Source organism: Artemia franciscana, chromosome 4, assembly GCF_032884065.1.
Source record: "Artemia franciscana chromosome 4, ASM3288406v1, whole genome shotgun sequence".
Taxonomy (NCBI): Eukaryota; Metazoa; Arthropoda; class Branchiopoda; order Anostraca; family Artemiidae; genus Artemia; species Artemia franciscana.
This window is the reverse complement of record NC_088866.1, coordinates 24,073,580-24,083,208: the sequence shown is the minus strand read 5'-3', so window position 1 is coordinate 24,083,208 and position 9,629 is coordinate 24,073,580. Positions and strand designations below refer to the sequence as shown.

At 35.1% G+C, this 9,629-nt stretch overlaps 1 protein-coding gene and 1 long non-coding RNA gene across 2 annotated transcripts in view; both read left to right on the top strand.

Moving 5' to 3' along the window:
* The window catches only part of LOC136026181 (large ribosomal subunit protein uL16m-like), a 235,760-nt gene that overhangs the window by 188,339 nt on the left and 37,792 nt on the right, over positions 1-9,629 (top strand). The window lies entirely within an intron of this gene.
* LOC136026184 (uncharacterized) lies at positions 12-3,010 on the top strand. Its single transcript, XR_010617232.1, has 2 exons — positions 12-215; positions 1,853-3,010. It is a non-coding gene; the product is annotated as an uncharacterized LOC136026184 (long non-coding RNA).

Genomic DNA, 9,629 nt, shown 5'->3' with positions numbered 1-9,629 from the left:
AGGGACACAACTACAATGGCGCGTAACTATTATGGCGCGTAACGACTTACGCGCGCGGGGGGGCTTGGGGGGGGCGCGAAGCGCCCCCACCAACTAGGTGTTGGGGTGGCGCGAAGCGCCACCCCAACAGCTAGTATATATATATATATCTATATATATAAAAATAAGTTGTCTGTCTGTGGATGTGTGGATGGATGTGTGGATGGATGTGTCAGGTGACGTCACCTGAAAAAACTGGATTAGGTGACGTCAAAACTGAAAAAACTAAAAAAAGGCAAAAACTACAAAAAAAACTAAAAACTAATAAAAAAAATAAAAAAGCTAAAAAACTAAAAAAACTATAAAGGTAAAAACCAATAAAAAACTAAAAAAAAAACTGAAAAAACTAAAAAAAGGCAAAAACTACAAAAAAAAACTAAAAACTAATAAAAAAAGTAAAAAAGCTAAAAAACTAAAAAAACTAAAAAAAACTAAAAAAAGGTAAAAAACTAAAAAAAATAAAAAATAAAAAAAAACTAAAAAAAAGGAAAAAACTGAAAAATAAGCTAAAATAAAGGTAAAAACCAATAAAAAACTAAAAAAAAAAAGGAAAAAACTAATAAATGACGACACTCAAAGAGAAAGCGACCAGGACAAAAAACTAAAAAAAAAGGCAAAAACTACAAAAAAACTAAAAACTAATAAAAAAAATAAAAAAGCTAAAAAACTAAAAAAACTAAAAAAAGGTAAAAAACTAAAAAAACTAAAAACTAAAAAAAAACTAAAAAAGGTAAAAACTAAAAGAACTAAAAAAGAAAAAAATAAATGACGACACTCAAAGAGAAAGCGACCAGGACAAAAGGAATGTTCGATTAGCAATCAACAAAGCACCGGGACACAGGGAGTATAAATGACGACCAGGACACAAGTAAAAAAAAAAATTAACAAAACTAAAAAGAAGGTAAAAACTACAAAAAAACTAAAAAGAAAAAAAACTAAAAACTAATAAAAAAACTAAAAAATCTAAAAATCTAAATAAACTAAAAAAGAAAAAAAAAGGAAAAAAATAAAGGAGAAAAACAAAACTAAAAAACGAATGTATATACAGACCGGTACACCGGGATACAAAAAAAAAAGGAAAAAAATAAAGGAGAAAAACAAAACTAAAAAACGAATGTATATACAGACCGGGACACCGAGATACAAATGATGACCGGGACCCGGGACACAGGGAATATAAATGACGACCGGGACACAGGGACACGACTACAACGGGGACACCGGGGGAAACAGGGGGATGTAAATGACGACCGGGACACCGGGACAGGGAATGGTCGATTAGCAATCACCATCAACAAAGCTCAAGGGCAATCATTAGAATCATGAGGTATAGATCTGAATACAGATTGTTTTCCCATGGACCATTATATGTTGCATGTTCAAGAGTCGGTAAACCTGACAATCTATTTATATGCAAAGACAATGGGACAGCAAAGAATGTTGTATATTCGCAAGTTTTACGTAGTTAAAACCATATATATATATAGATATCTATATTCACAGGTGGGACATAGGGACACAACTACAATGGCGCGTAACTATTATGGCGCGTAACGACTTACGCGCGCGGGGGGGCTTGGGGGGGGTGCGAAGCGCCCCCACCAACTAGGTGTTGGGGTGGCGCGAAGCGCCACCCCAACAGCTAGTATATATATATATATATATATATATATATATATATATATATATATATATATATATATATATATATATATATATATATATATATATATATATATATATATATATACATATATATATATCTATATATATAAAAATAAGTTGTCTGTCTGTGGATGTGTGGATGGATCAGGTGACGTCATGGAAAAAACTAAAAAAAGGCAAAAACTACAAAAAAACTAAAAACTAATAAAAAAAAAATAAAAAGGCTAAAAAACTAAAAAAACTAAAAAAAGGCAAAAAACTAAAAAAAACTAAAAACTAAAAAAAAAACTAAAAAAAAGGAAAAAACTGAAAAATAGAAGAGAAAAAGAAAACTAATAAAATTTTAGGCTAAAAAAGGTAAAAAACTAAAAACTAAAAAAAAACTGAAAAAACTAAAAAAAGGCAAAAACTACAAAAAAACTAAAAACTAATAAAAAAAAATAAAAAGGCTAAAAAACTAAAAAACTAAAAAAAACTAAAAAAAGGTAAAAACTAAAAAAAACTAAAAACTAAAAAAAAAACTAAAAAAAAGGAAAAAACTGAAAAATAGAAGAGAAAAAGAAAACTAATAAAATCAAGAATAAAAATAAAAAAAAAATAAAAAAGATAAAAACTAAAAAAAAAAGTAAAAAGAAAAAACGAAAAAAAACTAAAAAAGCTATAAAAAAAAAGGTAAAAACCAATAAAAAACTAAAAAAAAACTAAAAAAGGTAAGAACTAAAAAAGAAAAAAATAAATGACGACACTCAAAGAGAAAGCGACCGGGACAAAAGGAATGTTCGATTAGCAATCAACAAAGCACTGGGACACGGAGTATAAATGACGACCAGGACATAAGTAAAAAAAAAAACTAAAAAAACTAAAAAGAAGGTAAAAACTACAAAAAAACTAAAAAGAAAAAAAAACCTAAAAACTAATAAAATGGGACATAGGGACACAACTACAATGGCGCGTAACTAATATGGCGCGTAACGACTTACGCGCGCGGGGGGGCTTGGGGGGGCGCGAAGCGCCCCCACCAACCAGGTATGACGACACTCAAAGAGAAAGCGACCGGGACAAAAGGAATGTTCGATTAGCAATCAACAAAGCACCGGGACACAGGGAGTATAAATGACGACCAGGACATAAGTAAAAAAAAAAACTAAAAAAACTAAAAAGAAGGTAAAGACTACAAAAAAACTAAAAAAAAAAAAAAAACTAAAAACTAATAAAAAAACTAAAAAATCTAAAAATCTAAATAAACTAAAAAAGAAAAAAAAATAAAAAAGGAAAAAAATAAAGGAGAAAAACAAAACTAAAAAACGAATGTATATACAGACCGGGACACCGGGATACAAATGACGACCGGGACACAGGGAACATAAATGACCATACATAAGCCATAATGACCAGGACATAAGTAAAAAATATAAATGACGACCGGGACACAGGGACACAACTACAACGGGGACGCCGGGGGGCACAGGGGGATATAAATGACGACCGGGACACCGGGACAGGGAATGTTCGATTAGCAATCACCATCAACAAAGCTCAAGGGTAATCATTAGAATCATGAGGTATAGATCTGAATACGGATTGTTTTCCCATGGACCATTATATGTTGCATGTTCAAGAGTCGGTAAACCTGACAATCTATTTATATGCACAGACAATGGGACAGCAAAGAATGTTGTATATTCGCAAGTTTTACGTAGTTAAAAACATATATATAATATATCTATCTATATTCACAGGTGGGACATAGGGACACAACTACAATGGCGCGTAACTAATATGGCGCGTAACGACTTACGCGCGCGGGGGGGCTTGGGGGGGGGCGCGAAGCGCCCCCACCAACTAGGTGTTGGGGTGGCGCGAAGCGCCACCCCAACAGCTAGTATATATATATATATATATATATATATATATATATATATATATATATATATATATGTATATATATATATATATATATATATATATATATATATATATATATATATATATATATCTATATATATAAAAATAAGTTGTCTGTCTGTCTGTGTATCAGGTGACGTCACGTTTCTGTGTCGGCTGACGTCATGAAATTAGTTGTCGTCATTTTAGCTTTGACGGTGACGTCATTCAAGATATTTAAGACATATGTTCACGTAGAAATCTATTAATGTTTAAGTTTACAATGACTGATGAACTGACCATGGCAAAAGCCGATGAAGATGCTCAAAGAGTCTATGCCAAAAAACTTGCTGCTGATAGAGAAAGTCAGAAAAGAAAGCGTGCCGAGGAATCAAAAGAACAGCAAGGAAACAGGCTTGAGGCTAAAGAACGCAAAACCGCGCAGTTAGATGAAGATCCACCTGGACAGCGAGAGTCAAAACATATCAAAACTTAAAATGATAGCGATGATGATTGGGTTTGGGATTTTGACTTGGATAAGGTCATCAATGCCTACCAGATTCTAGTTAAAAAAACAAAGGTTCGGCGATATGTATTTCATAGTGAAGCTGAAAAATAAAGAAGAAAAAGAAAACTGAAAAAAGAAAAAATGTAAAAAACTAAAAAAATACTAAAAAGAAAAACACTCAAAGAGAAATTACAGACCGGGACACAAATGACGACCGGGACAGAGGGAATATAAATAACGACCGGGACACTCAAAGAGAAATTACAGACTGGGATACCGGGACACAAATGACGACCAGGACACAGGGAATATAAATAACGACCAGGACACAGGTATTTAAGAATATCGTTCAAAGACAAATTTTTAATTGTAAGAAGACCGTTGAAAGAGAAATTTCTAATTGTAAAAAGACTGAAGAACCTACAATGGCAACGGTACCACCATCGAAGTAGATAACCAGTGGGTTGTTCCATATTCCCCATTATTATCAAAAACATTTAATGCACACATAAACGTTGAATACTGTAACTCCGTAAAGGCAATCAAATACATATGTAAATAGGTCAACAAAGGCAGTGACATGGCAGTTTTCGGCTTACAGCCCAAAATCAAAGATTTCGACGAAATCGTACAATATCAGGCTGGAAGATACATAAGCAGTAATGAAGCTGTTTGGCGAATTCTTTCATTTCCGATACATGAACGTAGTCCAGCTGTTGTTCACTTAGCGGTACATTTACAGAATGGTCAACGTGTTTATTTCTCGGAAACCAACGTGCAACAAAGAGCCCTGAATCCACCGGATACAAAATTAACAGCTTTTTTTCGCTTTGCAAAAATGATTCTTTTGCAAAAAAACTGCTGTATATTGAAGTGCCTTCGTATTACACGTGGAATACTAAAAATAAAGTATTTGAACGTCGAAAACAGGGTATGTCAGTCGACGGCCAACCTACCATCTTCAAAGATACCACGATAGGAAGACTCTACACCGGTCACCCCAATCAACATGAATGCTTCTTTCTACGCCTGCTTTTGGTGAATGTACCCGGTCTGACATCCTTTGAGTATTTGAGAACTGTAAACGGTACTATACATGACACTTACCGTAGTGCATGCCAAGCTCTGAATTTATTGGAGAATGACCAACACTGGGATAACTGCATCAATGACGCGTGCGAAACGTCAACCCCAAGTGAAATTCGTGCATTGTTTGGCATCATTTTAACAACTTGCTCTCCATCAGCTCCTTCAGAGTTATGGGGAAAATATAAGTCAAAAATGTCTGTAGATATACTTCATTGAAAACAGTTAGAGACGTCAGATATGACTTTTGATTTTACATCAGAAATTTATAACTACACTTTAGTTATTATAGAAGATTTGTGCGTACGTATGGCAAACAAACCTCTTCAGGATTTGGGAATGCCTTCATCTAACCGTATCGCTGCTGTTTCGACATGTGTAGAATTGGATCGTGAACAAAGTTACAGTACGAGTGATCTATTGTCGTATGTACAAAATAACATTTCCAAGTTAACGTCGGAACAAAAAGACATTTATGATACGATACTCAATTTCAGGACGTATACAACTACCTGCTGATTTCTGTTATTTAGTGACGTCCAAAAATGAATTGATTGAAAAAGTATTTCCGAATATTCTAAGAAATTATAAAAATAATAAATGGCTAAGTGAAAGAGCGATTCTCGCACCCAAAAATATAGACGTCCACGAAATCAACAATATTGTTTTGACCAAGATTCGAGACCAGGCAGTCCTTTACAAGTCAATCGACACAGTTTTGGAACCAAATGAAGCGGTTAAGTATGCATGTTTGTTTGTTTGTAAAAAGAGCGTTTGCATATGACGTCATTATTAGTACATACGGCTTTGTATATGCACAGACAATGGGAAAGCCAAGAATGTTGTATATTCGCAATTTTTACGTAGTTTAACTCCTGCAGACGAAATGAATGCTTGTATATATATATACTAGCTGTTGGGGTGGCGCTTGGCGCCACCCCACCAAGCCCCCCCGCGCGCGTAAGTCGTTACGCGCCATATTAGTTACGCACCATTGTAGCTGTGTCCCTGTGTCCCACCTGTGAATAGAGATAGATATAAATATATATTTTTAACTACGTAAAACATGCGAATATACAACATTCTTCGCTGTCCCATTGTCTGTGCATATAAATAGCCTTTATATTTATATGTATGTGCATATACAAAGCCTTATGTACTAATAATGACGTCATATACAAACGCTCTTTTTACAAACAAACAAACATGCATACACACATCTCGCTTTGCGCCAACCCAACACCTAGTTGGTGGGGCGTACGCGCCATATTAGTTACGCGCCATTGTAGCTGTGTCCCACCTGTGAATAGAGATGTATATAAATATATATTTTTAACTACGTAAAACATGCGAATATACAACATTCTTCGCTGTCCCATTGTCTGTGCATATAAATAGCATTTATATTCCCTGTGTCCCGGTCGTCATTTGTGTCCTAGTGTCCCAGTTTGTATTTTCTCTTTGAGTATCCCGGTCGTCATTTATATTCCCTGTGTCCCAATGTCCCGGTTGTCATTTGTGTCCCGGTCTGTAATTTCTATTCAAACAAGCCCTGTGTCTCAGTCGTCAATTATATATCCCGCCTGTGCCCCCGGCGTCCTCGTTGTAGTTGTTTCCCTGCGTCCCAGTCGTCATTTATATTCCCGGTCGTGATTTGTGTCCGGGTGTCCCAGTCTGTAATTTTTATTTGAGGTTCCTGGTCGTCATTTATATTCCCTCTGTGTCGGTCGTCATTTGTGTCCCGGTCTGTAATTTATCTTTGAGTGTTTTTTCTTTTTAGTTTTTTTAGTTTTTTACATTTTTTCAGTTTTTTTTTCTTCTTTATTTTTCAGCGTCACTATGAAGTATATATCGCCGAACCTTTGTTTTTTAACTTAAATCTGGTAGGCATTGATGACCTTATCCAAGTCAAAATCCCAAACCCAATCATCATCGCTATCATTTTCAGTTTTGATATGTTTTGACTCTCGCTTTCCAGGTGGATTTTCATTTAACTGCGCGGTTTTGCGTTCTTTAGCCGCAAGCCTGTTTTCTTGCTGTTCTTGTGATTCCTCGGCACGCTTTCTTTTCTTACTTTCTCTATCAGCTGCAAGCCTGTTTTCTTGCTGTTCTTGTGATTCCTTGGCACGCTCTCTTTTCTTACTTTCTCTATCAGCAGCAAGTTTTTTGGCATAGACTCGTTGAGCAGCTTCCTCGGCTGTTGCCATTGTAGGTTCTTCAGTCATTTTACAATTAAACATTTTTCCGTGAACGCATGTCTTAAATACCATTAATGACGTCACTGTCAAAGCAAAAATGACGACAACTAATTTCATGACGTCAGTCAACACAGAAACATGACGTCACCTGATCCACAGACAGACAGACAACTTATTTATATATATATATATATATATATATATATATATATATATATATATATATATATATATATATATATATATATATATACATATATATATATATATTCATAACTATGTAAAATTTGCGAAAGTACAACATTCTTGGCTGTCCCATTGTCTGTGCATATAAATAGATTGTCAGGTTTACCGACTCTAGAACTTGCAACATATAATTATCCATGGGAAAAACAATCTGTATTCAGATCTATACCTCATTATTCTAATGATTGCCCTTGAGCTTTGATGATGGTGATTGCTAATAGAACATTCCCTGTGTCCCTGTCGTCATCTATATATCCCCCTATGTCCCCCAGCGTCCCCGTTGTTGTTGTTTCCTTGTGTCCCAGTCGTCATTTGTGTCCCGGTGTCCCAGTCTGTAATTTCTCTTTGAGTGTCGCGGTCGTCATTTATATTCCCTGTGTCCCGGTGTCCCGGTCGTCATTTTGCCCTGGTCGTCATTTGTGTTCCGGTGTCTCGGTCTGTAATTTCTCTTTGAGTGTCCTGGTCGTCATTTATATTCCCTGTGTCCCGGTCGTCATTTGTGTCCTGGTGCTTTGTTGATGGTGATTGCTAATCGAACATTCCTTGTGTCCCGGTCGCTTTCTCTTTGAGTGTCCCGGTCGTCATTTATGTTCCCTATGTCCCGGTGTCCCGGTCGTCATTTGTGTCCCGATGTCCTGGTGTGTAATTTTGTCAATCAACAAAAAGTACGTCAGTCGACACACAAAATATGACGGCACTCGACACACAGACACACAGAAAACTTATTTATATATATATAGATGTCCCGGTGTCCCGGTCGTCATTTGTGTCCTGATGTCCCGGTGTGTAATTTTGTCAATCAACAAACATGACGTCAGTCGACACACAAACATGACGTCACTCGACACACACACACACACAGACAACTTATTTTTATATATATAGATAGAATATATATATATATATATATATATATATATATATATATATATATATATATATATATATATATATATATATATATATATATATATAGAAAGAGAGAGAATTTAAAGTGGCGAAACCCCATATAGGCCAGTGTATTCTCCTGATGAGCCCTTGTGTTGGGTTGTTGCCTTTGAATTATTTGTCTTTATTATTTTTTCTATTGTTTGGTAAATGACGACTTATACTTATTGAGACGACATGACTGCCTGTCCATGGATTATTCTTTATGGTTGATTGTGTATGGCTATGCTGTTTGACCTATGTGATTGGATGGATGAGTAGGGTTAAGGCTTCATTCAAGTGCTGGTCTATATTAATCACTAATTTAGGAAAACAGTCTCCCTTTTCTCCTTCTGTCTCTCTCTTTCAAATAAAGTAAATATCACTTCACCTAAGAGCTATGACCTCAGTCCACGTAATACGTCAGTTAAATCTAATGAACCGGAACCGAAAAGGTCAAGGAGATTTGCCTCGGCTGTTGCATTGAAAAAAATAAGAGCAATAAACTATATGTAATTAGTTTATTAGGTATAAATTCTGTTTATTTTTATTCATGTCTTTTAGTTTTACTGCTGATGATGAACACTGTATATGTGTTCGAAATATCCAGTTAAATAATTTTATATTTCACTGTCAATAAAAAGGTATCATCCCTATTTTGAACTGTTTTACTTTCGTCATGGAAAGGCAGTGGGGTCTTCGAAGTTATCTATATATATATATATATATATATATATATATATATATATATATATATATATATATATATATATATATATATATATATATATATATATATATATATATGTTTTCAACTACTTAAAACTTGCGAATATACAACATTCTTCGCTGTCCCATTGTCTGTACATATAAATAGATTGTCAGGTTTACCGACCCTTGAACATGCAACATATAATTGTCCATGGGAAAAACAATCCGTATTCACATCTATACCTCATTATTCTAATGATTGCCCTTGAGCTTTGTTGATGGTGATTGCTAATCAAACATCCCCTGTGTCCCCATCTCATTTATATATCCCCCTGTGCCTCCCGGTGTCCCCGTTGTAGTTGTGC